Raw genomic sequence first — 5,774 nt, 5'->3', positions numbered from 1 at the left:
AGTCAACATCAACTCCAACGTGTTTAATAATATCCTTTAAATTTCAATAAATGTTTCCAAATTGTCCATAATTCAATTGCCTACAAATGACAGATAAAATTCTTTGAAAGAAATTTAGTAGAATTTCATATCTTCTTCCCTTCCATATCTTTGCTTTTTGGTCAAATATTGAGAAAAAAATTGATTTGTTGTTTTCTCTACATACATAAATAACTACTGACTCTGAAGTCTGTTAGTATTTGCTTAATATATTTCAGTGCTTGGGTGTTGGGAGCATATATATTTATGATTTTTGTATCTTTTTGCTATATTGACCCCTCTATCATTATATAATGACCTTCTTTGTCTCCTGTTACCGTCTTTGTCTTAAAGTCTGTTTCATAAGATATGAAAAAGCAGGCTGTGCCTGCTTACTTGTGGTTTCTGCTTGCTTGTAGTCTAATCTTCCATCCCTTCAAATTGAGCCTACATGCCACTTTAGAGCTGAAATGAGTCTCCTGAGGCAGCATATAGTTGTGTCTCATTTTTTCATCCATCCAGCCACTCTGTTGCTTTTGATTGGTGATTTCAATCCATTCATATTTGGAGTCATTATTGATATATAAGGCTTACTGCTGTCAACTTATGCTTTGCCTTCTGATTATTTTCTATCTCCATTGTTTCTTGCCCCTTCGTTTCTATCTTTTTATTTATTTATTTTTAATTTTTTGTTTATTGCAGTAACATTGGTTTATAACATTGTATCTATCTTTTTAAACTGGTAGTTTTCCTTAGTAATTTTTTCTCAGTCTCTTTTTTTTTGCTTTTGTTTTCCCTTCTGTTTCTATCTTTCTAAATTGGTAGTTTTCCATAGTAAGTTTTTCTCAGTCTCCCTTTCTTTTTTATATTTTGTGTCTCTTCTCTAAACTTTTGCTTTGTGATTACCATGAGGCTTGCATAAAATATCCCACAGATACAATAGTCCTTTTTCTACTGATTTCAAATTACCTTCATTTGCCTATAATGTTCCACCCTTTAATCCTTCCCTTTTGTATTTTTGAAGTCAGAAATTACCTCTTATTATGCTGTGAATTTGTTAACCAATTGTAGTAGCTATAATTACGTTTAATACTCTCTTCCTTTAACCTTTACGCTACAATTAAGTGTTGAACACACTATTCTAAAACAGAGTTACAGTTTTCTAATGGTGACTATCACCTTTATCCGAGTTTGGTGTACTTTCATTTTTTCATTTGTCACTAATTAGCCTCTTTTCATTTGAGCTTGAAGAATTCCTTTCAACATTTCTTGCAAGGCAGGTCTGGTGGTGATGAACTCCCTCACCTTTTGTTTGTCTGGGAAAGCTTTTATTTCTCCTTCATATATACAGGAGAAATTTGCTCGATGGAGTATTCTTGGCTCACAATTTTTATTTTTCAGTACTTTGAATATGTCATTTCCCTCTCTCCTGTCCTGTAGAATTTCTGCTGAGATATCTGTTGATAGCATAATGGGGGTTCCTTTATAGGTTTCTTACATTTTTCCCTGGCTGCCATTAAAATTTTTTATCATTGATTTTTAAAAGCTTCATTATAATTTGTCTTGGAGAAGGTCTTTTTGCACTGAAATAATGTGTTCTTTTTACTGTTAAGTATGATGTTAGCTATGGGTTTGTCACATATGGCCTTTATTATGTTGAGGTATATTCCCACTATACACGCTCTGTTCAGAGTTTTTATCATAAATGGATGTGGAATTTGGTCAGATGCTTTTTGTGCATCTATTGAGATGATCACAGTTTTTTTATCCTTCATTTTTTTCAGGCGGTATATCACATTGATTGATTTGCAGATGTTGAACTATCCTTGCCTCCCTGGAAGAAACCCCACTTGATCATGGTGTGTGATCCTTTTAACATATGGTTGACTTTGGTTTGTTAATATTTTGTTGAGGATTCCTTTACATCACTGAGTCCCTTTTAATATTAATTTTTCATATTGAAATTGTGGTGGATTGTTGAATGGTTACTCTTCCAATGGACTTCTCTTTCTTTCCTTTTTTTTTTTGTGAGGAAGATTAGCCCTGAGCTAATATCCATTGCCAATCCTCCTCTTTTTTGCTAACATCCATGCCCATCTTCCGCTACTTTATGTGGGACACCGCCACAGCATGGCTTGGCAAGCACTGAGTTGGTCCGCGCCCGGGATCCAAACCTGGAAACCCCGGGCAGCTGAAGTGGAGCATGTGAACTTAACTGCTATGCCACCAGCCTGGTCCCCAGTGGACTTTTCCTATATTCTGTGGTTTCTAATAAGATGGAGGACTGATGTTGCTATCAGAACCCAAACAGATTACAGCTCCTATTATCTCTGTTCATTTAGCACAATTTGATAGATCACAAAAGAATATTTAGAAATTTACCATTTTTTGTCATTCTTTCACATCTGTGTACATAATATAGGACCAATGGAAGATCACTAAACTCTTTTTTAACTTGGGTATGTCTTGTTTATCCTAAAGGTAACACACTTGAGAGTATCTTTCTTTCCCTTTATCAATTGCCAACATTCTTTCCCAGAAAATACACTGTTTTCTTTATCTCTCACAAATCTAAGTCTATATCCTTTATCTACAACACTTCAGAAAGTATTTCTTTTTATAGGATGATATCCTTTAGCCTAGAAAACATGACTACTTTCTTAATTGTTACCTTTAATCTGGAACCACAGCCTTAACTGCAGACATATCCCCACATTCAGTCCTTTTTTCTAGATCCTCTCTTCACCTGTTCTATCAAAGCCACATTGAACAGGAAGATAATGAGGCTTAAGCTTCAGGGTCCTACCCATGTATAGGCCCCTTACCATGCCCTGCACTTAATTTTGTATTCATAATTTTGTGTTCTTTTTCTTGAGACCCCTCCAAATTACGTATGCTTCAGCCCCATAAATCCCTAATTTGCCTTATTCCTATGTAGGACTCAAGAGGTGAAGGCTCATACAAATAAAAAGCAGCCCAATGTCCTGATTTGAAATGAGATTATAAATTTTACAGATTAGCAGTCTTATTCTCTTGGGTGGCTAACTCTCCTATGTTAGCTTGAAGGGAATGGAAGCAATTTACTTGTGGCTTTAGTTAACTTTATGGGCAGTCTTCTCTAGAACCCTATTTTACATCGAAGAATTGACAATTTTGAGAATACCTATGTGCCATGTTGTTGATATAACATATTTTATGTGACCCCTATTGAAACCCCAAACAGTAGGAATTATGGTTCCAAACTCTGTCTCAGAGTATGAAGTAATTTGTCCAAGGTTACACAGCTAGAAATTTTGCATCAGTTCTGTCTGACTCTAAAGCTCACGGGGCTTCCACATAACACAACTGTAGTGCTCTTTTTATATTTCTTAAATTGGTATTCTATTTTACCAAGATCATCCATAGAATATAATGTTAAAGGTAAGTGTGGGTGATAAGATACTGATAAATTTTTCAAATAAATTACTTAGTAACAGGAAATTAGACATACTGCATTTTTTCATTTCTCACAAGATACAATTCTCAGTAGTGACTATTTAAAAGAAATGTTCAGCTATAAATAAGGTGGTGGTGGCAACATTTTCTTCTATAGAATAACTTTTTACTTTCCCCCACAATTAATATTGCTGTTCCTCCACTATACATATCCATGGGGAAAAATTTGTCAGGAGTTTTTCTAGGGCCAGCAAAGTAAAAATAGAGAAAGTTCTGGTTTCCTATTTGTCTAATTGTAAATGCAATGACATTTTGGGGATAGATTTATAATATCTGACCACAGTTTTGCTAAATATTAACAAAGTTGCAGAATTCCTTTATCCTTAGGCATGGATTTCCATAGCTTCTGCCAAATGACTTAAAGTTCCGCTCAGCCCCATCTGTGACTCTTCTGGCTCCAGTGGCAGCTAGTCATCAGTCCAGAAGGTCACGGTAGGAGTAGCCCTGGCAGCCTTGGTATGCTCTGTGGGCAATGGGCAGGTGGTAAAACTCAGGCAGGAACCCCAGGATGCCCACAATCAGAAAGGAAACTGCCCGGTTGACACCCACTTTGCCGAGGAAGCCCGCCAGCAGGAGGCTGCCTGTGATAAGAAGAAAGGCAACAATCAAAAACTGCACAGTGAACAGGCAATGGCCTGGTAAGGAATCGTAGTGGAGGTTTTCTTTCTTCTTATACTTTAACAAGCGAATTCTTATGACACCCGGACATCTTTTCGATTTAAAGCTACCTTCACTGGTCAAGTTCCCTTCTGAAGGGTGACGTATCCACCGACAGCGCTAGAAAGCTTTGAGTATTTCACTTTGCTACTGGGGATCCCAGCAGCCACATTGGTGCTAGTGGGCGCCATAACCCACGGAGTGGTTGGGGGCTCACCCGTTGCCACACTGTGGGTGGGATCGTCAAGGCCCGCGCACCCACCCAAAGACTGCCCTGACCTACAAGGGGAGTTGTCTCAGCATCACTCATTCATCTGCCTCCCAGAAATTAATTGTTTCTCGGACTCTGCTGTGTTTTTGATGGAATCCTCCTCTTATCATGCAAAGTTGTGATTACTTAGATAGTCTGATGGTATATTGGTCTATTTGTTATTTTCCTAGGCCAATTATAGTAAACTCCCAGATTCCTTTATCTCTGAAACTATTTTGACTGAGTAGATTAGATTACATTTAATAGATTTCATTCAGTCAATTTCATTGAATTTCCATTTTCTCTCAATTTTCATAATCATATCCCATTTTTGCCCCTCTTCCATTCCATTGGTCTAACATGCAGCACACATAGCTAATCTGATCAGCCTCAAATGGCCAATCAAGAGGAGAGGAGAGACATGAGTGTTGGAACTCAACCTTGGTGAAATCCTGGCTCTGCCTCTTATTAGCTGTGTAAGCTTGGTCATAGTGCATATCCAGGACCCTAGTTCCTTCTGTAAATGGGCATTGTAACTTGTGCTGCATAAGATTATTGTGAAGAATTACTGAACGAATTATGCAAACTGCATTGCTTATAGCAGGTGCTCTCCATGGAGCTTTGATCCTGACGTGATCAAGGGCAAACCATGTCCAAAGACTTGAAGGCATTTCACTCCTAAATTTTGGTTCATTTTATAGGCAACAGCTTTCCTGCAAATTGTATTGCCTGAACATTGAATTGGCTGCCTTGTGGGAGTGGTGTGCCCTTTGGAATGCTAGGGTTTAATCGAAGTAGTGTAGTCTTCTGTTAGGCTATGGCAGAGGGGGTTCCCACTACATGAGAGGTTATATTGGAGACCTCCAAGTTCTCTGTCAACTCCTAGAGTTTAGACCTGAGCTGCAGCCTTTGCTTCAAGGTTCTTGACCAACTGAATGTATGATTTCTCCCTCTTCTGTGCTTTATGCCTACTTCTTACTCACCTATGCCTTCTTTGTAGTTTACAATTCATCTTAAAATTTATAACCTACTGCATTCAATATCCCATTTAATTCAATTTAACCTCATTTTGAATATGCCTTTCAAATTTGATCAGTGAGTTCTATTTTTTAAGTGTATTCTTTCATATTTGAGATTATCTCATTATCCAAAGTAGAATATAAACTTCTCTATGGAAGTAATGGTATTGTTTTAAAATTCTCTTAACCACGCAGAGCCTAGCAGTGAGTCCTTTGCCTTTACTAAACCCCATGTTTGTTGGTTAAATCTACCACAAAATGCAAATATATAACTACCTAAGATAATTCTCCCTACAACTATTTGAATTTAAATTATAATTTTACCTTTACTTACA

The 5,774-nt window shown here is 37.2% G+C and overlaps 1 pseudogene; it reads right to left on the bottom strand.

Annotated features, from left to right (window-relative positions):
* Positions 1–3,927: 3,927 nt before the first annotated feature.
* Positions 3,928–4,361, bottom strand: LOC131420330 (transmembrane protein 230-like; annotated as a pseudogene).
* Between the last annotated feature and the right edge of the window lie 1,413 nt (positions 4,362–5,774).

The sequence above is a fragment of the Diceros bicornis genome, chromosome 23, assembly GCF_020826845.1.
Source record: "Diceros bicornis minor isolate mBicDic1 chromosome 23, mDicBic1.mat.cur, whole genome shotgun sequence".
Classification (NCBI taxonomy): Eukaryota; Metazoa; Chordata; class Mammalia; order Perissodactyla; family Rhinocerotidae; genus Diceros; species Diceros bicornis.
Note: the sequence above shows the minus strand (reverse complement) of the source record. Positions and strands in the feature narration are given on the sequence as shown.